Raw genomic sequence first — 24,071 nt, forward strand, 5'->3', positions numbered from 1 at the left:
GACATCAAGGTAAAGAGAAAATTGTTAGAGCTTCAGAGAGAAAAGACAGACAACACCCAGGGGAACCACAATAGAATGGCAGCAGTCTCTTAGCGTCAGAGGCCAGAAAACCCCGGAAGAGAATCCTCAAATTTCCGGCGGGAATTACCATGGGTACAAAGTTCTGTATCCAAATTCACCTATGAGCTGGGAGAAAGAACCCTCTTTCAGGTTACATGGCAAACACAGAAAACCCTCATTACAAAAAAAAGGGTAAAATACACGCAGCACTGTTTCTGATGTATGAATAAGCTGTGAAGAGAGTAAGGAAACTTCCTGTAGCCAGAAATGAAGTGGGAACGGGAATGGGAAGCACAGCTCTGGAGTCGCTGGCTCCTGGGGGGTCGGGGGGAGGGGATCCACCATTGTGGGTGGTCTTGACCTTGACGGGCTCGGCAGGAGGGAGGTGGGGACTCACGTTAAGAAACCAGCAGAAAGCCCGACTCCCCAGAGGTGGGCCCTGGGGGAGGAGCCCAGGCCCAGCAGAAGGCCAGCAGCTTCCCCAGCTCGTCGTGGGCTCCAGGGAGAGACAGGAGCCCCCCTGGGAGTTCAGGCTACAGACCGGCCCTTCTAGGCCTTGGCCTCCTGCAGTCAGAGCTCCAGAGAGAGCAGAAGTGTTAAAAGTTCATCGGAGAATACTCCTAACAAGTTTTGTCAATACATTTGAAATGTATTATACTTTTCCCAGGGGAAAAATGACAAAACTGACTTAGGAAGAAATTAAAACATTGATTATCTGAGAATAATGAAATAAAATGGATCTGTAATTCAAAGTATTCCACATAGAAACGTGAGACCCAGGTGTTTTTATAGGCAACGTCTGTCACCCGTCACGGTGAGGACGGCATCACCACGGTCACAGAAAGGAAGGGAACCACTGGAAAACCTTGACATGTAAAGATGCTAATGCAGCTAATGACGACGGGCAGCTGAAGGTGGAACTCTGGGCAGCCCTGTTGGGCTAAGTGCGTCGTATTTCAAAGTGGCTCCCAGCTCCAAACGAACAGGGTCCAGGAAGGAAAGAAAGGGGGATGGGGCAGTAAGTAGTGTGTGTGTATAATAGCACGTGTGTGCACGTAAGAGAAAAAGCAAAGTGCCGGGCAAGAGGCAGAGCACAAGCCCATTGTTGTAAAAACAGAACTGGACTTTGCACGTGCCCAGAAATGAGGCTGCAACACTATACAACGAACTGTTCCGAACCGCCAGCAGCCGCTGCCTCTGCAAGCTGAACTCGGCCAGAAACTGGCAGCCGGGATCCAACGGGACGCAGCACATCCACCTCGGGCCCAGGCGCCAAGCGGGCACCTGTGCTTTGCGTTTTCAGCCGAAGTTTCGGGGCACTGAGTGCTGTGTGCTCGGGGTGCGTGGTCATCACTGACCGGCCCATTTCTCAAATGTCTCCTTCTGTCCAACCCTCCCACCCACGCCCCCGCCTTCCCCTGCAGACAGCAGACTAATGAGTTTAAAGGGCCCCCGTCTTTTATGAGCTTCGTATGCATGTATTTCACTGTATGTAAGAATGTAAAGATGGTCTTCCTCATTTGTAACCAGCACCACGCCTCTAACACCACCGCCCCTGCAGCTGCCCCCGGGCGGACAGCCAAGCCAGCTGGACGCCTGTGTGAGGAGGAGAAATCAGGTGTGATTTCTTTGGTGTACAAGCCCAGGAGCAGAATTGCTGTGTAAATGAGTATGTGTATATTTAATTTAACTAAGCACTGCCAGACATTTCACTTTTACAAGAAAATACTGAAAAGAACGTTAATATTTTTTAAATTAAAAAAAATACTTTAAACTCTGGCAAAAAAAGAAAGATTTGTTGTCTGGCAACCAGTCGTTTTTGAAAAATAAAACTATCAGCCATTCTTCACCCCCAAAACAGTCTTGCTATAGACCAGAAAAATGAAAACTTTCTCCAGTGAATCACAACTTGAGAATGAGAACATGTTTCTCCTCCACGGGTTGCCCGTCTCCTGGCGGGGACGTGTCGGACCGGCCACCCTCTGTCCCCAGGGCCCGTGATGCCCTGGGCCCTGGAACCACGGAGGCCTCTCGTCTAGAACCCATTTGAGGAGCTGTGTGCAGACTGGTCCCAATTTGTTCACAGGGTAAAAGCTCAGATACCAGACGGCCTAGTTTAAAACTGGACATCTGGCAACTCTAAAAACAAATTCAGTTGTCTTTCCTCAGAGAAAATTGTGCATATCATATAATTTCTGAAATTGGGTTAAATTACAGCAAATTGTAGCGTGTAGAATTGGTAAATAAATACAACAGACGACACCCCACCATCTGAGTGCAGCTGGGGGGGGGAACATTAGGCATGATTAGATGTGGTTAAAAGTTATCATTGTTTTGCGATTTGCAACATAAACATACTGTGTAAATATCCTGTGAGAAAACTTACTTCTGTAGTTCTAGTTCATGGATTTATTTTGGTGTTAACTTCAAAAGCGACTACAAATATTTACATAAAATTGTTTACATAGTTAGATCACCTCTACTTCTCCAAGATACTCCTCGTCCCGACTCTAACAGGTCGGTCAGGGTGCCCGTCCTTCACTTGCTGAGTGCAGATTCTCTGCGACACCAGACGTGCCCCTGCCAGGGACGTCCAGGGGATCCCGGGAAACCTCAGCAGGTGAACCCGACGCCTCCACGACTTGGCTTTTCCTCGTCACTTTCAACATCAGGGGCATGGCTGGCTTCATCTGCATCGGCACCCAGAAACTGTGCGTGGGGAAGGGGGGCGTCTGTGTGTGCACGCGTGCGTGAGCGTGTGAGTGTGTGCGTGTCCACCCACGTGCACACAGGCCTTCTCCTTCATTCATCACTCACAGATTCATTCAGTTCACGCTTTAGGCTCTGTCCCCTTCAAAGCATCTGGAGGGCAGACTAGAAAGCGGAAAGGATGTGAGGCTTAATATCACTAAGATGATCTTTACATCAATGTCTAATAATGCACAGCTTTGACCTTTTATTTTGCCATCTCTGCATCATTACAGTGTAACTCCAAGTCTCCTGACTGTATAAACTATACTCGACCAGAGGACAGAACGCAAATCAAGCAATATTCTCTGTTTTAACCACAGAGCAGCACCGAGCCTGTAACTGCTCAGGAAGGTGCCCTTTGATTATGAAAAGGAAATTTTAAGTCCATTGTTCCTGATACAAGTACACTGACGCACTTGTGCTCATAATCCTGAAGTCAGAAGGCATATTCATTAGCAGCGTTACTATCGTATATCACACTACAATACAAATTATGTGAGCAAGTGGGGACCGCTGCTCAGGGAGCACAGGTTTGTACCTGGACGGGGAGCAAGGGTCCTCCCTGGTGACCTTCCCTCGGGTCTAAGATGACACAGCCTGGCTCTGAGACGGTGACCCTCTTTCTGCTTCGGGGGGCAGTTCGACGGCCTGAGTGTGACAGGAAGCCATGGACAAGTGGAGAGGCCCCCTGTGTGACAAGAAAGGTCACGCTGCACCACCATGAGAGCCGTCCGTTAGCCTAAGCAGGCAGAGGCCGCCTGTTCCCGGAAAAAGTAAGACCCCATCCTCCACACAGAGTGAGTTTCATGAAAGCACTTGTCTTATGGGGTGGGAGATGGACCAGACAGCCTCAGACCGCTCTGCCGGTTCTAAGATGCTAAGATTCTCCCCGTAAATGGGAAGTGCTCTGCACATTCCAGGAAGTGACATGTTCAACACAGGGAAATAAGCCTCAGGACAGACGGGGCAGACATGGCCACTGCAGTCAGTGAGGACTGGAGATCAGCAAAGACACACATGTAAACACGTCATCACATAAGGCTGCTTCCGCCACGCTCCCACAGCTCTTCTACTTCAATACTTTGGGGGGGGGTTTCAACCTTCTTTTTGCATATTTGGCTGCTGGTGGTGGGCAGTAAGATGAGCAAAGGAGAGGACTGGGGAGCTGGGTAAACCTGCAAAGTGAAAACTGTCAAGGAAAATGTCACTGCTTTGCCATCTCATCTCCAGGACGCCATGGGGGCCGCCCATCTCTGTGAGACGGGGCACCGTTCGGGAGAACCAGACGGGTGACTTTTTGTTTTGATGTCTTTAAAGTGTTTATCCTGAAGAAGAAAAGAAAACAAATAAGCTGGTATATTCCAATTACTGGCTGTATAGAGATCCAGTGAAATGAAAGAATCCAAGAGTGAACACAAAAGATCTTTCTTCATAAAGGAAAAAGTAAAGAGTATATAGTTAATCAATTTGGAATTTTTCTTTCTGTGATTCAAAACACATTTCTCCAGAAATGGTCCTATGTCTGAAAAACACATATCCCCACTTTTCTAAGTTTAAAAATGCTGAGTTAAAAAGTCAGGAGGTATAGTTAGACATATATTTATTAAATATATATGAATCTGACTGCCTGCTCTATCATTTATTACACATAAAATCCCAATTTTGGAAATTCTTACAATTTTAATTAAATATTTTTAATAAAAAACTAATTTTATTAAAACTTTAAAATATAAGTAATGTTTTATTCAGACGTCCAAACCCTAGCAATTTCACAAAAGGTTCAAACATCTGCTTCCAAAGCAGACTTAGCAAATGTTCGACAATAAAATCGTTTCTCCCCCCTCACTCAAATGTGCAAAGGTTGTACAGAAGTTGCTGGAAATGAACGGAAGGTCTTCTCAGTTTCCACTCAGTCACAAGTGAGCAGAGAGAAGAGCAAGTGCTGTGATGGCAGAGTTAAAACCACAGCTGAGGGGCAAAGGCCTCAGTCAGTCCACAGAGGGGAAAGGGGGGCCCCGGAGGGGAGCAAAGGACCACCAGGGAGCTCTGCCCGCAGACCTGCTCTCTCCCGGGGCTCCTGAGAAACTGCCTGGGTTCACCTGAAATGATAGAAATTAATCTGTATCTGCTGGAAATGAAACTGCTGACAGAAATTTCAGTCACTAGGGCATATTATCATTTATTATCCAGAAACACATTAATACTCGTTAGAAATAAATTTGGAGATCTCCACATTAAGATTTCTAAAGTGCCGTAAGTTTAAAGCAACAGTTTTGTCGAGACACAATTCTTACACCATATAGTTCTTTCATTTACAGGGTACAGTTCAACGGCTGTTAGTATTTCACAGAGTTCTGAACTTACCTCCATGACTTTAGGATGGTTCCTACGCCACAGAACCCCTCCTCCCCTCTGCATCCCCCAAACCTCCATCCCAGCCCCAGGTCCCAGCCCTAGGCGACCACCTGCGCTGTCTGCAGATTTGTCCCTTGAGGATATTTCATGTAAATGGCACCAAACCATATGGAGTCTTTAAACTAATTAAAGCCATTTTTTAAAGTCCTAACAGAATTCACCATCAGAAACACTTCTTCAAATCTCTCCTCTTCTCTCTTTTTCAGTAATGCAGGAGACCTTCAAAGCGAGTTCAGCTTCGTCTTTCCGGCCGTGACCCGTGGTTTCGGTCTTATCCTCGGGTTTCTGCCGGCGGCTCTGCTCCCCGCCGCCCCCTGCTGGCGCTGCCCCCGCACGTTCCCAAGTCGCTCCTCGCCCTCCTGGGCCTCAAAATACTGAACAGAGCACAGGACTGTTAACGGGTGTAAAACGTCAGTGTGGTCGCTCGATGTAAGTATCCTATTCTTCTCCTAGAAATTATAAAGCTTTGAGTCAGTCCTAAAACTCATATCAAAACCTCGTCCAAAAATGTCGCCTTCTTAACACTTTTCATTTTTCACAAGGAAAATGCTGAACCTTAAAGAATTTTATTTCAATCCTAACAAAAACATAAAGTTGGAAAGCTCTTTCTTTACTGTTTAAATGAATATAACTCATGAGAGATAAAGATTTTACTAAAACCATGTGTGAAGACTACTAATAAAAATGGAAGAAAGAAATATAAAAATTCGAAACATGCAGAAATAACAGTACGTTCCTCTAAGGCTTAGAACTGTGTGAAAGTTATTTTTAGTTACTTAACGTATCTATTGCTCTTTGAGTATTTCTCAATTTTTAAGTGGTTTTAAAATGGAAACTTTACTATTTACTGCATATTTTTCCTAACCTTAAGAGTTGGGGGGTTTTTTTGAAATTAAATAGACAGTAAAAGAAAATAAAATTTACAAACCAGTTTCTATGGTCTTCATAATGTAATAGTTTAGTGCTTCAGCTTTGTATACATTAAAATTATTTCTGATTTGTTACTAAAACTCCATAATCCTAGGACTAGTGCTTCAAAATCTATGCTTAGCAGTCTCAGTAGGCATTTAGCCATTTTTAAAACACAATCTCCAACCTCACAGAAAGTTTAAGAATTTTTCAGAAGTGAATGTTTGATTTAGCATGTTACTCTGAATTTCTCTCCTGGTTTTAAAACAAAGAAGAAGTAACATCAACAATTCCTTTGGGGGCAGATGAATGAGTACATTTGTTAGACTTTCAGTTATTTTACTATTATTTGTGTGCCCCAGGTAAGTTTACAGGGAGTATTTTATTCTATTTTACAGAGATTTTAAAACATATCCGTGTACCACCTAAGGCAAATAAATTTTTAATCAGTTTGTGTGTAAATAAATAAATTTTTGAGTTAAAGGATGCAAATTGGGTTTACCGTACTTTTTTTTAAATAAAAATTTTAATGTATAAATAAGATATGGATAATAAGTTATGTCCTTTGAAAAATACAGAGTTTTTATGTATATGTAAAGTACAATGAAGAGAGGAATTTTGCATTAAGTCTGCATTTAGACAGAAAGCTTTGGCTTCTGAAGGTTGGCAAACATGATGAGGCTCAGGAAACCCATCCCAGTGCTTTGAACACAGGGACGGACCTCAGCATCCGTCAGCGGAGGGAGGAAGGGATGGGGCGCGGTCCCCACCCGTCACCGCACAGGAGGACGTATCATTTCAGGGTTACACGTCCTGTGTGTAAAGGAAAAGCTGGATGTGAAGAACGTGTTCACACTGATTATTTTTACCGTATTTGAAGCATGTTTCTCTACTCGCTACTGTTGGTTCCTCTTGAACATGGCAAAACTCACACATTTTAATATAGAAAATAATGCTGGATGGGTCCCCTTGCCTTCTTTATTATGTATCACTGCCCACAAGACTGATCCAACCCATCGCCTCTTAAGTAAAGCAGCCTTCATTTCTCCTGTATTTCAAGCCTACAAAGAATATTAGCTTCCCTCATTTCTTGTGGGTTTTTTAAAACAAATATTTCTGTGCTATTGGGTCCTTTACTTTTACTTTTGTCAAAAAGTCAAAGAGAAACACTTCCTAGGAATTTCTGTTAATTAATTTATTTTACATTTGGTAAGAAGCTAGCTCAGCCCATCCCTCCTACCAAAAGAAAAGAACTAACGATCAGAGGACGCTTTCTTCTCTTGGCCGGTGATGCTAGGTGCTTGCTCTAGTCGTGAGGGGCTACCGAGGATGGGGGGCCTGTCTTGCAGGAACTACCTTTCCTTAGAAAACAACCAGTAAAGCTTTGCGGTTCCAGCAGGCTTTGATACCCATCGGTGAGTCCGTCTCTGGCCTCAGATATACCGGTGTTTACGCTAGGGAGCAGCCCACATTTCAGTGCAGTGAAACACATGTTCTGCTGAAACCCGACCCTTCCCATCGGCTCCTGAGATGCAGAGGTTGAGGACAAAAGACAAAGACGGCTGGTGACAGAAGCAGCCAAGTTCAGAGCCGTCTCCAAGCACGTTTCTTAAAGCGAGGGAGAAGTTAGAAACCAGAAACCTGGCTGGAGGGTGTGGGTAAAGTGAGTCTCCAGGACACAGACCTGGGTGGGGACACCTGGCCTCTTGTGGCCCCCGCAAAGCCCCCCAACATAATTCACTGCGGCAGGAAACCCGGTGCCGCCTCCCGATGACCCGGCCGAGGTCACGGGCACGGCCAGACGTGGCCAGAGGCTCCTGTTTCTGTGCTGGGGTTTCCTGGTTGTAGCTCCTCCATCTCTTACCAGCCTGGATTTGCTCCTGCTTCTCTTCTGTGTCTTGGGCAGGAATCCGTCACTGGACGCGCCCAAGTGGGGACATTGAACCAGATGGCGGTGACAGGAGCGTCCCCAGCCTGGGGGCAGAGGCCCAGGGGAAACGGGGAGACTTCCGAGTGACCACAATCACAGCTCCTTCTGTATGATAGACACTTGCATCTGCTTGTGAACCAGTGGCATGTGAGAACGTGATGCTCTCTGAAAACCTTCCATGAATATTTTAAATGTGTCTTACATGTACAGGGACACAAAGCCCTAGGTGCCATTATATCTATGGACCTAGTTTTTAATTTCCCAACATGTGAAAGGATAACGTCAGAGTTTCACCCTCTTGCGCTTTTCTCTCTCTGCACCAGAGGGCTGGGGCCTGACACGATCCAGGGCTCCGGGGAGGGACGGCGCTAACCCCTCCCCGCCCTCAGCAGTAAATAAACGGGAAGGAAGCAGAAAGGGCTCAGCCTGGGTGTGCGGTTGCTCCCGCTGAACCGACCTTCTCCAGCAGAGTCACGCACCGTCTCCCGAGAATGGACGTCAAGGTCACCCTGGGCTACCCCGAGCCCGGCCCGCACTGCCCCCCAACAGAGCGGCCAAGTCAAGGAACAGGGGTGAGGCCACCGTCACAAAAATCACGCGGAAGCATCCAGCGTTAAGGAGGCGCCTGACCACAGCGGCTGCTAATTTGTGGAAAAGTCCAGTTACTGGATTTAAACTTGAAACTTACCATTGCCCCCCGTGACACATTCCAGATCAGGGTGCACAGCACAAACTCATGCTGATCTTGAGCACATTAGTGCTTCCTACAAATACAATAAAAAGTTACATGGATATATGTATTTATATACGCATATGAAAAAACCGATAGAATTAATTCCTTTAAACTTTGCTAAAAGTATGAAAACAGTTTATAAATACCATTTTTAAAAGAAAATCATTTTTCCTATGCAGAATATAACTAGGGTCTAGGGTCTTGAAATACTCTACAGAAAACTCTGGTGAAAACACTGAATAACATTTCTATTAAAAAATCTAAGTGTATGAATGAAAAGTAAAATATTTTAGTGACTATTACCCACAGAAGTCTTTCAAACTGCATTTTAATTCCTAGATTCTATGATCTAAGAAAATCTCATTTTTCGTGGTAGAGCTTACAAATGAAATACAAAAAACTGAGGTTAGAAAGATATTGCATTAGTTACATTTAATGCCATTTAAAAAGCTGAGTCAAAATTGAATGTCAGAGAGCAGCGTTTATTGTACACGTGCTGGGGCTCATTAACGGTGCTGGAAAACTGAAGTGTGAGGTCGGGGGGTCGGCGGAGCCGGTGATCACGGAGGGGCCGGGGACAAAGGCAGGTTTCCGGTGACCAGTGGACATGACCCTCCACCACGTGGACTCCTGGACCGGGGGCAAGTCTCATGTGAAGGTTTCCTCACAGCCCCATCTCGGCTACGCTGGTCTCGCATCACAGGGTTTGCCCTTCCTCTCTCCTGGGGGGTGGGGGGCAGAGGTGTGTCTGGGGGGCAGGGAGGGCAGTTCTGCTGGGCTCCTCAGAGCTGGCCAGGGTGGAGGGCGGGCTGTGGCAGAAGGTGGACAGCATCTTGGCTTCTCCTGTTCTTCCTCAGCTTTATGGGGAGGGGGGTGTCTTTATTTGGTAAAAGGCAAAATTTCAGACAGAACTTCAGGCACACGTTCACATGCACCTACAAAAGCAAAACCCAAAGCCAGATACACATAATTTTTGGATGGTCATTATTCTGGATTGCTCCTGTGATTTTTTTTCTTAGCTAAGAGATAAAGAGATAAACTTGCTGCAGTGCATGAGAAGGGGCAGGTTTTCATATCATTTATTTTCCTCCAAGCAGATAAGAGAGCACATTGAACAAGGTGGCCACCCCTGTCCTTCCCGAGGTGAAGACACCCATCCTCCCCAAGCCGGTCTGGTACCAAGCCTCTGTGAAGAGTTTTGAGGATTCGTCTTATTTTCCCAGAAAGCCTGCCGGCTACACCAGTGTTTGAAGCCCCGCAGGATTTCTGGTCACTTCACGGGAGGCCGTGACTGACCCCAGCAGAGTCACCGGCCCGGGGAGCTGCCGTATCAGCCCCAGGTCCTGTCTCAGCAGCACCACTGGCAACAGTGCCATTCCCACGGGGATAACTGCAGACCCAGAGGAAAACCTCGTCTCAGCAGCAGGTGCAGTCAGTAGGACACTTGAGCAGAAAATGCAGAATTAGGAGAAAGCAGTGCCCGCTTGTGGAGAATCAGGTCCAGACTTAGAGTCTGACCCGGGTCTCCTCCTGGTACACACTCACGCATCTTTCCACGGAGGCCCACTTTGTGTTAATATTTGCATAATGGCAACAACAGCTCCTGCTCTGATTTTCATGGCAATCAAGATGCCCTTGTGCCCATTTTACAGATGGGAAGGTACAGAACAAACTCCAGCTCACCCAGCTTGTAACTGTGCCAGTTGTGTCATATTCTGAGCCTGTCTACTGTAACCACGTCACATCACCAGGCGGTAGAATTGGAAGGGGTCCCCAGATTGATCACTGGCATAAACTATTTCCAAATCTATAGCACAGAAACCAAAATTGCAGAGGGTATAGGGAACGCACAGCTGTACCCCCATTGTGGGTGAGTAGGAGGCGTTCTTAAGGAAGGAACTCTCTCTTGAGGCTGTTGTCTGTACAATGCTTATAATCTGCTGAGTAACAGACACTTGGAGGCTCCCGTACGGGTAACTGGGCAGGTGAGCACAGCTCTTCTCCCACGAGGACCGGGATTTAAGGCTACATTAATGGTAAGCAAAGTTGATGAAGAACGCGTGAAGACGACGCACAGGATTCTCTCAGTAGATCTACATAAAAGACCCCTCCATGGGCACAGGGACCTTCTAGAATTGGCAAACAGCACTAACTGTTTTTCTAGCATTGGGTATGCAGCCAACGCTATTTCATCCCCAGGAGCATTTTGAAGGCAGTCCACGACCTCTGGGAAGTTTGGACCTGTTAACCATTTAATCATGCAACACTTACTTGGAAAAAGAAGCCCTTTCTGCTGTTTCATACAGCTTCTCCTTTTAGCACTCAAGCCCCATTAGGTAGTAGGCAGAATAATACATTTCTTCAGTTTCCCCTCCATTCTAAGCCCAGTATAAGAAATATGGTCCAGAAACCTACTGAATGTTAAAATTGCTGGCTGTGGTTCAGATCGATTAGGGAAGAGCTGACTTCACAGGAAGGCGGCCGAGAAGGGGAGGATGGAGTCCGCCTCACACTGTCACCTTCACGGTGCATCCCAAAGAGCTTGCTCTGCCCCGGCCACAGTGTCCTCACCTGTGAAGTGGGGGAGGCTTAACCCTGGCATAACCCAGGCCTGATTTCCAAATCCCTGACCTCATGAGCAGCATTTCGAGCCCAGGGCTCTGACCGCCTGGGCCTTTGCGGCTCCTGAACAAACCTTCCCGGGGCGAGTGAGCAACAAAGTGGCCTGGATCCAAATTACTTGCCCCCAAAGTCTAAGCACCTCGGGCTTTTATGTCCTCGAGCCCTCGCCCGTCCTTTTGGTTGTTACTGTGTTTTCCCCAGCAGCCTGCAAAGTTTAAGCGCAGGAGGCCTGAGTGAGAGCTTCGGATGGCGCCGAATTCTGTGGCTCTGTTTGGAGAAGGAAAAGCCCACAGCTGGGGCTCGCTCTGTCCTTTTCTCCTCCAGTTATAACAGGTTAGTAGCAAAGCGACCCAGAGACTCTGCTTTTACCTGCATACTTTGTTTATCTTGTACAAAGATTGGACTGAAGCAAATATTTTAACACAGCATTTGTTCATCTTGAAAGGTGAGAACCTGGTTTTTGTTATATTATTTTCAGTATTTGTATGTTTTGTTTTTCCGATAGAAAAGGCAGCAAAAGATAATAAACACAAAATATTAAAACAAGAAATTTAAGATTTCCTGAGAGGTTTTTAACTTAGAAAATTTAAAATCAGGTATGTATTTTATTTTTCTATGCCTAAATTTGTTAATAACTTGAATATTTCCTCCCTGGAAAAAAGAAGAAAGAATTCAGAAATCACAAAGTAGTGCTTGCTACTTAATTAATATTTTGGTTTTCTACATCAGCTATAATAGATACAAAATGTCCATAATTCCTCAAATTCTCTATTGCCAATCTCTTCATTGTCAAACCAACTACATCAAGATTAAAATCACATTAAGATAAATACAATTCAGTATATTTATGCTTTTGCATTAATGAGACAATTTCAGGTCATAGGGAAATTGATACTCAGATTATTAATTACTTGCTATAAACATCATATTTACTTCACACAAAATGTATAAAATGCACCCCAATTTTATAAGAAAATATTTTGAAAAAATGTAACTTGTATTGAGAACAATTTTAAAGTTCTGGGAATGCAACCTAATCCATTAACTCTGAAAGGAAAATATCACATCGCAACGCTAAAGAAACTGTGTCTCATGGTTAATACGGACATATACTAGGTAACAAAACAGAGCATATTTGCTGGAAAATTGTCTCACACTATCCACGGCCATTGCAAGGGCAAACAGCGCTATTGTATCTAGTGAATATTAGGAACTAAAAAGCCACATTATAAAATAACTTTGATTGACATTTAATGGAACACATGAGCGGCAAATATAGCAAGAAAAATTTATTCAAAAAGGCGGCAAAATAAAACTTTGAGTTCCTAAACAGGTAGTTAGAGTGTATGTAGACAAAATTTTTTAAGTTACAAAGAATACAGAAAAAAATAATTTTGGAGGAAATATGATGTCATGCTGCACATGATTGAAAGCAAATCCAGCCCCACTACTAATACAAATAGGAAGAGGAAATAAAAAATAACACATTTCAATACAAACTGGTATTTCAGAATCATCATTTGTAAATACGTCATGAGCAGAATAAGCATGAAAAAAGAGCATCAAAATTTCAATCTTCATCCTCAAAGACTAGAAAACTCTCATCTTCAAAAGCAGAGACCCGCCCTCGAGGAAACCCAGGTGAGCCTCTCGTCATCGCCGGCTCTGGCTGGCTAATGCCACGTGTTTAAGGGATTAGACCACTACCTCTTGATATTCCGCCTTGCATGAAGCCTCAACTCCCACGCTGGTCCCCGGGGCCGCTTCCTTCCCCTCCAGGTCACTTCAGAAGTCCAGTCTCGCACCCACCTGTTCCCCTCCTCCTTCCTGAGTCCTCCAAGTCACACACTGAGTTCCATCTGCAGCTCACAGCTGGCCGTAGCCCGTCCGGAATTACGGCTAAATCAGTGTGTCCTCCAGACACTTGGCACCAAGGAACTCAGCCGGGGCTTTTGAAAGCCGACAGGACTGGCTGCCCACACCTCCCTTTGTCTGCGGATGGCTCCCCGCCATCTTCATTCATCTGCCGTTTTCTTGGACACAAATATAAACTTCACTTGAGATGCTTTCTTCTGGTACAGTGTTTCTTCTTGTAATCGACACATTGGCCATTCATGACATTGACAACATACAGCTCTGTCTTCTCTCTCATGTCCGAAAGTTATAACCCGTTAAAAGAGGAGTCCACCTTTTTTTTTTTCCTTTTGGGAAGCACAATAAATATCAAAAGACTTGGCCATACTTGCTGTCTATAAAAGGCAAAAATTAGCTTTCCTGCTAGCATCCAAATTTGTGTAAACCAATATGTAACTGGCACAGTTTATGCTCGAAATAACTCAGTTTTCCTCGTTCATCTGAACACATAAGAATTGATCCATCTGTATATTGTTACCAGTTGTTGTTAGTACATTTTCATGTCAATGGTTACTAAACTCTGCAATTTTCCTTTATCTAATACTCAAGTTTCTAAAATGTTGTGATTGTGGCCACTGTGGAGATTATTTTGTTTGTTCTCATTATGTTGATAGATCCACTAGCTTCTTGCTTCTCGTTCTGATTTCTAGAATCCTTATTATTTATTCAGGTTTCAGTGGGCAAAATGCCACTCAGAAAACTTTGTTCCTAATTCATTTTACTAAATCATTACTATGGATTATCTACCTAATATTGTAGCAATGCCTCCGTTAATTTTGAGCCATGGCTTATGATACCAATTAAATAAAAAACTAAAATGCGAAGGGAATAACTAAAATTCTACCTTTAAAAAAAAAAAAAGCATTAATTGTTTTGACATCGCAGTCTTGGCTAAGTTACTGAGGTCACCCCACCACCAGGAGGTCCCAGAGGGGCCTTGTCCTGCATCACCCTTTGCAAAGGCTCGAGACCCCCCTCTCCCCACACCTGGGACTCAGCGGGCCCCCAGGCGGACAACTGTCAAGCCTCCAGCACCCTGCCTTGGGGACGAAGGTCCCAGCCTTGGAAGGGACACACAACCTGAGGGCCCTGAAACCAAGCTTGGTTAGTGTCATGGCCTCAGCAGTTGAGGGGAGAAGGGAAACAGTCGTGGGAAGAGCGGGTGCACAAAGCCGTGTGTGTGGGGTGACCCCAGGGGCCTGGGTTCTCATGCAGACAGTGTGAGTGGGATGAAGAGCCTGGTGGTCTGAGGCAAACCCGGAGGTAGAATTTGGCCATGGGGGCTGGAGGACACTGAGTCCCACACCCCTTCACCCCACAGGGTGATACGCGGCCGGAAGAGGAGGGGCTTCAGCTACGGGGTGTAAGGGCTCCGTTCCAAACCCCAAAGCCCCGATCCCTGTGGCCGAGGGAGGGGAGACGGCTGAGGAAGACGGTGGTCTCACCCTGCAACATGCGGAGCTCTTGGGCCTCCCCATGGATACTGGGGATGGTCAAGAAGCCAGAGAGAATCCAGAATGTTCCGCTGTGTTGGGGGGTGGAGACGATCTCAGATGGCTGCAGGTGCGGTGCGGAGTCTGTGCCTGCCTTTTGCGTCCAAGCTCCACCCAGGGATGGAATCAGCCAGGAGCCACTTGCTGGGACTAAACTGGGGCCAAGAGGTGAAGGTTAGAGCAAAGCCCTTTCTGATCGAGCGTGAGGAGAATCGCTGACAGAGCAGGCAGAATGGATTGTACTGCTAGGTCGTGGGTTTCAACGCTGAAAATATTTGAGCCGAGACTGTAGGGTCAGTGGTAAGAAAAGATGTAGAGAGGATTTGTCCACAGAATAGGAGTTTGGAGAGGACAATTTCTAAGTTTCCTCACAATAATTTTAGAATTCTTCCAGCCTTCTATGAACTTCTATTACTTTTACAGTCTCTTCCTATTTCACACTGGTTTCAGGTAAGTTATCAGGCCTCTCCACCTACAATCCAGGGGGTGGATGCCGTATTTCATTTTCCTTTTGTATCCTCAGAATGTTGAGCACAAAACTGGAACTAAGTATTGACTGGCTGATTGATGGTTTGGTAGGTTTATGTTGTTAGTGGGCTTTCCTAGTATGAAATTACTGTACCCTCTTCTTTCCATAAGGCCACAATTTATAGTACTACAACAATTAGGGCAAAATGTTAGGAAATGGTGAACCTGGTTTTAGGCTTATGGGAGTTGAATCGTACTGTTTCTGCTGCTTTTTTCAAAGTAGAAAAGTTTTAAAGACCTTAAAAGAGCTAGGTGAGTGCTGCGTGTTGGCCGCATTGGCTGCACTCGTCAAGGTGTTTCAAGAAAGAACTGGTCTCAGGAAAGACTGGTACAGAACACAGCAAGCAGATATGAAAGTGGATGGAGAAAGTCCAGAAATGTGGAGCCTTAAGGAAAGGAAAAACCAAGCAATTCCAGATCCGAGCAGGAACAGAGGCAACCAGGAGAGCCTTCCAGAGCAAAAGGCGTAAACCCTGCCCATTTGGTAACATGACTAAGAGCACGTGGAGGTGTGGCCTCCACAGATATTTCGGGGATGAAACTGGCTAGGGGCGGGGCGGGGGTGGGGTGGGAGGAAGCCCAGCAAGAATGAGGGGTGGAGGAGCCAGGGTCCCGAGGGCAGGAAAGCAAAGAAAGTAAGCAACTTTGAGAATTATTCTTGAAATATCCTCTGGGTGTGGCTAGTGGCACATGGAAGTGACCAGAAGCACGCAGGTCAGAGACCTACTAAGTTTTTAACAGCCTTATTGAGATATACTTCCCGGACTGTAAGAGTCACCCATTTAGTGTATACAGTTCAGTGGCCTTTAGTGCAGTCGCAGAGGGGCGCAGTCCTCACCACAATTGATTTTGGGCACTTTACTCACCGCAGAAAGAAACCCCGTGCCCACTGGGGGTTACTCCCACTTCCTCCCCTGTCCCCAGCTCTCTCCCAGGCCATCCCTGATCTATTTAACGTCTCTGTAGATTTGCCTGTTCTGGAAGCTTCACATGCGAGGAATCATACGATATGGGGTCTTCTGCGTTTGGCTGCAATCATGTGGCACAACGTTTCCAAGTCTCATCCATGTTGTAACCTTCCTTCCTATGTAGTCTTCCTTTTTAAGGCTGAATAACTTTTCGTTGTACTGCTACACCACATCTTGTTAATCCGTTTATCAGGTCATAGTCATTTGGGTTTTTCCCACTTTTTGCCTTTTTGTGTATAATGCTGCTATGAAGATCCATGTACACAAGCTTTTGTGTACACATGTGTTTTCAGTTTGGGGGGTATATACCTAGGAGTGGAATTGCGGGGTCATGTGGTAACTCAGCTTAGCTTTGAGTAGCTGCCAGATTGTTTTCTAAAGTGGCCACACCGCCTTGCCCTCCCACCAGCACTGTATCAGGTTCCAACATCTCCCGCCCTCTGCAACACCAGCTGTTGTTCACCTTTTCATCATGGCTGTCCAAGTGGCTGTGGAGTGATTTCTCATTGTGCTTTTGACTTGCATTTGATGAGTATGCTGAGTATCTTTTCCTGTAAACCTTCTTTGCATCCCTTCTTTGAAAAAACGTCTATTCAAATCCTTTGCCCATTTTTAAAGTGGGTTGCCTTTTTATTGTTGAATTGTAAGAGTTCTTTATATATTATGGACATTAAACCCTTGTCATATTGTGATTTACAAATATTTCTTCCATTCCGTGGTTTGTCTCTACACTTTCATGATAATGTCCTTTGAAACACAAAAGTTTTTAACTTTGGTCAAGTCCAATCTATCTGTTTATTTCTTTTGTTGCTAGTGCTTTTGGTGTCATATCTGAGAAAACAATGCCAGCCTATGAGAATATCCCACTCTAAACACCTCTAGCAACTTTTAATAGCCATGAAGGGCTAGGTCTAGCCACATAAGAATTGTTGAGTTGTGTTTTAAAAAATCAGATATAACACAAAAATTATTCTGAAATGAGTAAAGTACTGAATCTGCAGATGAAAACAGCATATCTTTGTTCAGAAAAAAAATAGAGGTCAGTCACTGAGACACATCCTGGTTAGGTTATTGAATTTCTGTCAAATTGCAAGGATCATGAACATTTTTTCCCAACATACAAGCAGAAAAAGGAAGTCATCTACCAAGGGGAAAATTCCTTTTAGGCTTAGTTTTCCAACAAGCAATGCCAAAGACCAAGGGAAAAAAGTCCACAAAACTCAGTAGGAAAAGAAGTGTGACTGTGGGCTAGTACACGCCATCAGCCAGCTTGTGATTGGAGTTTAAAAAATAGTCTCTGCATGTCACCCATGTCACCAGAAAACCATCCAAAAGTCTGCGATTATTTACATGTTAGTCTATCCTGTTACGGATGTCCAGTTGCTCTGCATGTTTCCCAGTACGGACTGTGAATCCCTGGAGGGCAAGAATGTTTCTCTTTTGCTCTTCGTAGACCTGGCTCACAGGAGGCACTCCACCCTGTGTGGAGTGGTTGTAAGTATATGTGTCCTGTGACAGCTCTGCACCAGCCTCTCCCCGTCTGACTCTTGGAGTTGACGTTAGTGCAGGTCAGAACCCCCAGAGGGCTCGGGGACACCGATTCCACAGGTCTGGGTGGGACGGCACCTCTGCAGTCCCAGGGGCTACTGCTGGTGGTCCAGGGCCACACTTGGAGGGACACTGCTCTACGCGGCGGTCCCAGCTCTGGCTGCACCTGGACATCACCTGGGGACACTACTGCTGGTGCCTGGGGCTCCCCGAGACGTAACGATTCGATCCATCGGGGAGAGGGCTGAGCACTCAAATGACTCCCTCGGGCACCCCGTGCCTGAGCTGGCCGTCCTGTCACACCTCCTACGTATGGGCACAGGACACAGGTATCTTTATGGGAATAACGACAGGTGAAGGCAGAGACTTCGGCAGGTGTGTGGGTCACTTTCCTCCCTAGCATCTCTCATAGTGACAATAAGGAGCGACCAAAATGTTGTTTGAATAAAGGAAGGAATGAAAGGAAGAGTTGGGACAAGTCACAAAGAGGAATTAAAGTGCAGTCCTTGGTGGGAGCCCCCCTCCCTCGCACCCTCCCATCAAGCCCAGCTTTGCATGGGCGACGGCATCTCCCTCCCCCAGAAGTACCGACCTGCCCCACATTACCTTCATCTGTGTCACCCCGTCTCCTAGACATCTCAGAGTTTGGACCGGGGGTTTGGGATGCTCTGTAATGGCCACGGCCCCCCTGGGCAGGAGGGTGGGAATTAGGACCAGAGATCCTGCCCCATGGCGGGGGCGGGGGGGGGACTTGGAGGTCACATCGGATTTTTTTCCTAAATTTGTCATCATTGCAAACAACGCACATGCCTATTTCTTGAATAACTGAACTCCTTTATGAAAAGCCTGTCGAATGGAGTTGACAGAAGTCACTCCTGTCCAGCTCAGCAAGGGCCTCCTTCTTGCAGGTTCCTGGCTTCACCTGACCCCACTTCTCAGCAGCCTCAGGCCAGCGCCTCCAGCGTGCTCTGTCTCCAGGTGGGGCCCACCTCTGTGCCGCCTTCCACCTTCCCGGCTGCTGCCTTAGGCACCTGTGCCAGTTCTGCCTCTCGGCTCCACCTCCGAGGGCTGGAAGGGCCCAGGTTCTTTCCTGAAGCTGCTCCTCACCAGTGATCTTACCCAGAGCTCTCGGCCGGACCTGGGGGAGGGCAGGGGAGGGAGAGAGGATGGGCAGTTCTCCCCATTACGTGGTGTGTATGTGTAACACACAGCAGAGAATTCATAGCTAACAATCCTCGCTGTTGTAAAGACAACTTCTGAATCACCAACAACTTTATTTATTCAAAATACATGGAAACAAGGATGATTTCTCATTCAGAGTCTCCCAGAATTTCACAACAGATTCAGCTGGAAACAGGACAAGTCCATCATTCCTCGGAACTTCCATTTCACTCGGGGAAGCCTGCTCTAGGGGCTGCCCTCTTTTTGGTCTTAACATCTACAGCTAATCAAAAGCCCGACTGGGTTAGGATGAAAGAACCCTGTCCCACTGCATTCCCACATTCTTCCTTCTTCTTTCAGTGTCTTCCAAGATCTACTTTGAACTGGAGTGTTGTATACTGTTCAGGGGCCCTTTGACCTGTTCCCATTAAATCAAAAGGAAACTGGGTCTCAGCCTTCACCCAACAGCCAGCCCACTAAGGTCCGTGTCCAGCACCCCTACCAAGGAGGTGGTGATTTCCAGGAGTTTCCTTGCCAGTCTGTCTACACAGCTGACTGCTAATCCAGTCCAGATTAGTGGGTAATTCTGGAATTAGACTCTTTGAGGGAAAGTGTGTAAAGGATGGAAGTTTACAGGGAATTTTACCGACCTTGGAAGACAACACAGAAGTTCCCAGCGGGCGGGAGAGGAAAGGAGAGGAACTAGCGCGGCCCCAGACCCCTGCACGCCCCTCCCTGTGTGTGGGCAGCCCACGTGGCACCTTGACTTTTCCAAATATCAGGAGAAAAAGCAGCCAAGGTTTTATGTGAGAACAAAAGCCCTGAAGCACTCCAATTTCCGGTGGTTAAACAAAAGAGGACACACACCAAGAAAAGCCAGTTCAAATGCGTGTGAAAAGCTGGACAAAAGAGAATTAGCATTTAAACAGAAAAAAAAAAAGGAAAAAGAGAAATGATCTCATTATTTGGATGTGGCGTAACTTCCTGGTAGGTGTGTTTTCATAAATTCCTTGGGCATCCAGGGATGGGATGATGTTATAAGGCCCACATCCCTCAGAAAGAGAACGGACCTGGCCCTGCATCTTTTCCAAGGGATATTCATCCCGGAGCACAATTCGCACACAGATGAAGCTGCTCTCACCACAAGCACGGACGCTGTGGGCCCGAGTTCAGCATCGGTGGGCCTGGAGCCCAGAGACACCCAGATTTCTCGGCGGGCACACAGCCCCCCGGGAACAGGGGCTGCAGCAGAGCAGGGCAAGTATTCCGTAAAACTGCCCATCAAAGAAGTCAGTCAGAGTGGAGTCAGGGAAAAGCTGCAAATTGATTCCAGACCCTGCTTCTCTTAGGCCATCCTGGAGAGAGTGGCTGAATTTATTGAAACCTTCCCGCCAGGGTGACTCCTCCAGTCACTGCGCCCCAGTCTCCTGGGAACAGGGTGGGGGGCCCGGGACCTCACCTGAGCCCCGGGGGCACCGGCGGGGCAGGTGAGACGCAGGGTGCAACCTGAGGGCCGCAATGGTCAGCCACCTCCTTTGTGTCCTGGAAATCCCTCCCCGGGCACGTTTTATTGGGCATCTGGATATAATCCTCTCCCGGAAATCTTAAATTGACCACGTTTAGTCACATCTGAGGAATCACGCTGAACAAAGAGAGGTGCGTGAATACTGGAGAACGACAAAAGCGCCAACTTTGTGTAAGAAAGAACTAGACGCATCTCAGGTTCTCAACTGGCATATGAGACTCAGATACAGAAGAACTCTAATGGAATAGTCAGTTTATTGATAGCCTGATTGCACTTGAAAAGGAATAAACAACGCATCCAACCACGTGAAGCGACTGAAGATTTGGTGGCGAAGGAAGTGTTATTGCACGTGTCTGTAACTGAGGGAGTCCCGTGACCCACGGGTGTGGACCCTCAGGTGACAGTGGCCTGGAGGAGAGCCTCGTAAGGCCAGGCTTGTACAGACGGCTGACATGCCAGGTGACGGAATCTACACCAAAACGATCTTCAGGCCTTGAGCGAGGAGCCAAAAACAAACAGATACAATTTATTAGAGATAAAAGTTGAAAAAATATAAAATTCTGATTTCAGAGTCTCACAAATAATTACACAGTTCCGGTGCAGATAGCAACCAGCTTGGGAGAAAGGCTTGAGGATGAGTTACAATTGCTTCAAAGAGATAAACAGAGGCAGCCGCGGCTAGAAACACAGAGTCCCCGTCACGGGTCCCTAGAAGCCCTGGCCGCTCGGCGCACGTGTCACACGGGCCATCCCGGGCCCCGCATGCCCCCCTGCCCCACGCCTCCTGCTTACCCTCCTCCTTCCCCGCTGCCCAGACGCTGGCCACACCGACAAGCACTGCTTCCCCGTTAACGAGGTCTCTCCCACATTCCAGCTTTAAAAACATGACAACCTACTCATTTCAAGGCCAAGTTCAAATCCCGCCTTCCCTGCCTGGCTCTCCTCTTCTCGCAAGGAGGTGAACCTGCTGCCTCTGGCCATGGACCCCGCGGCTCGGGGTCCTGGTGACTCTCAGCTGCGTCATCAGAGAGGGTCTTGTCTGAGACCCTTTATTACACTTTATGGCTTCTGAACAACTCTGTAGGCAGCTGAGGCTATAACTGTATTTTTACATAGAGTTTGCATTTGTCATATAAGCCTATTCCTATTATGGGGAAGGAGGGAGGGAAGGAGGACCCAGTGGCCAGAATGGGTCCCCCAACTCCGCAGCTCCCAGGAGGAGGGGTTCCAGACAGTCGGTCACGTCGCACAGTCCATGATGCTGGCGTCAGTTATGAGATTATAAAGCTCTGCATCAACATGACAATGAATCCCACCCGCCTGGAGAGAGTCAGGCTTGTGCTCGTCGACTGACAGTTCTCAGTCTGCACGGCTGTGCCCCTTAAAATACCGAGCACCACTGTGGTCGTGGCCCCTCCACCTGTGCGTGAGGCGGGTCTCGGACACGCTGGCAAGGAGAACCTCAGTCCACAGGGCAGGAAAACTAGGTGCAGAGAAAAACGTGTCTCTAAGCACAGCAGTAATTTACTAAAAGGTCAGGGGGATATATAAGCATTTTCCCCCTGAGGCATATGTAGACAAAACTAGAGAAAAATGCAAGTATAAAATATATTACATTTCAAGCCAGTAAGCGCTGGTTCAAAAAGATTTAAAGAGGTGCGGCTGCACAAGTAAGCTTGGGAGCGAGTCTGCCCAGCTCTGCCCCCGAAGCCGGGGAGGACTCGGGAAGGGTCAAGTCCACGAGCAGGGTTTAGATTAACAAACCCAGTTTGTTTTGGAAGCAAATTTCTTCCAGAATGTCTTAACGGGTTATTACTATTCTACTGATTTTCTCTAATCCCTACTTTTTGCTGGGACTTCAAATTTGCCAACCGTGGCAGTTTTCGGGTCTGTGGTTGATGACCATGAACCCAGCGGGCGTAGCCCCACTTGGTCTGGCTCCCTGGGATGGGGTTTACACACAAAGACAAACTTTTATCCGAAGGGGCTCCTGGACATGGGTCTAGCCTGAGCCACCGTCGCTGTGCAGAGAGCGCGGCAGAGCTTCTCCCATAATCCTTGAACTTGGACATAAATACATCAAAGGTTGGATGAGATCTTGATAAGCTGCGGGAACAAAACTGGGATTTGTTTACGACACCACCCAACCCAGGGATCTGAGGGGTCACTTGACCCAGGCTGACGGTGAAATGTACCCCAATCTGCAAACAAGATGGTTTTGCTCAGTGAAGGGCATTGGCCTGTGAACACTGCATCAGTTTAAAAAAGTCTCATCTCACCCCCCTGCAGGCCCCACCCATGAAGTCCTTGTAAAGGTTTACAGGGCATTTGGAGCTCTATTGCAAAGACAGATTGTTGATGGAGAATGTCAGGCATTCTTCCCTATTTCCTACTTCGAATTTATTATTTTCTCCTTTTAAAATATTTTTTGCAGAGTGTAAAGTTTGGGTCAAGCCAAAACCTCAATCTTTATATTTTATTTCTGAACATATTATGAGTAGACAGTTGAAAATAAATGTCGAAGCACTTGGTCTCTTTTAACCAAACCAATAACAAAGAATTTAAAATAAACTTTCCGAGACGCTTATCAATTACACGATGTACAAAAATTCCACAAACACATGAAAATCTTACTTTTAAACATGTTATTTACATTATAAAAAAAAAATCTTCAATATGTTTTTTTTCAACCTCCAGACAGCTTTTCAGATAAAGTACCTCTAAATTTAAAGCAATGATCGTATTGTTAATCTGAAACAAAACTGCAATAAGTACACTCCAAATACTCTGGAAACATGGGGAAAATAGTATATTTATTGTATTTTTTCAGGCTAAAGATCAGACTTCTTGTTTTAAATTGAGTTACTTTACCTAAAAAGGTGTCTGGAGGTTGAGGGGAAACGTATTAAGTATATCCTTTGAAAATGTAACTAATAAACTATTTGAAATAAGTTTATCCTCTGTTGCCAGACTTTTCGGACAGGCTGGATATTATTTTGGCTCAAATAGCAGAGCATTTTACATACTAATGAAGTACATATGGGTCGCAAAATTACTGCCCAATAAAAGTTAAAGACATGAACGTACATATTGATCTACAGAAAGAGGCTGATTAGGCAAGGGACAGGGTACAGAGTCCCTGAACCCTCAGCAGAGAAAAGAAGCTTGAACAAAAGCTGGGATGTACACCCCCCCCCCCCACCCCAGGAACAGAGGTTCTAGCAAGCACGCATTTCCTGAAGGCCTGGGTTGCTCAGCGATCCATCACGCAGGCCCTGACGGTTCACCAAGCCTGTGGTCCATCATGGGCTGACTTATTCCACACATTTCCTGAGTCTCTACCCTGTGCCAGTATCACAACCCCTGGGAAGCTCTTTCTGGGGTTTAGGCGCAAAGTTCCCAAAGGCACAAGACTTGACACAAGGTAGCTCAGCTCACAGCACTGAGGCCCCTGCTCTGAGCACCCCAGGGACGTGTGCCCACGTGGGGCACCCGAAGGAGGAGGCTTAGTTCC

The 24,071-nt window shown here is 46.5% G+C and overlaps 1 long non-coding RNA gene across 2 annotated transcripts in view; it reads right to left on the bottom strand.

The window, feature by feature from the left end:
• Positions 1 to 2,473: 2,473 nt before the first annotated feature.
• The window catches only part of LOC114236715 (uncharacterized), a 79,016-nt gene continuing 57,418 nt past the window's right edge, over positions 2,474 to 24,071 (bottom strand). Inside the window, exons 2-4 of one of the 2 annotated variants that reach the window (XR_009009546.1) lie at positions 8,754 to 8,829; positions 3,350 to 4,136; positions 2,474 to 2,934 (exon numbers count right to left, since the gene is read on the bottom strand). This is a non-coding gene — a long non-coding RNA (uncharacterized LOC114236715). Of the gene's footprint in view, positions 2,935 to 3,349; positions 4,137 to 4,307; positions 5,676 to 8,753; positions 8,830 to 24,071 lie in introns of those variants that run through there. The other variant, XR_009009547.1, reaches the window with a different exon arrangement.

The sequence above is a fragment of the Balaenoptera acutorostrata genome, chromosome 10, assembly GCF_949987535.1.
Source record: "Balaenoptera acutorostrata chromosome 10, mBalAcu1.1, whole genome shotgun sequence".
Taxonomy (NCBI): domain Eukaryota; kingdom Metazoa; phylum Chordata; class Mammalia; order Artiodactyla; family Balaenopteridae; genus Balaenoptera; species Balaenoptera acutorostrata.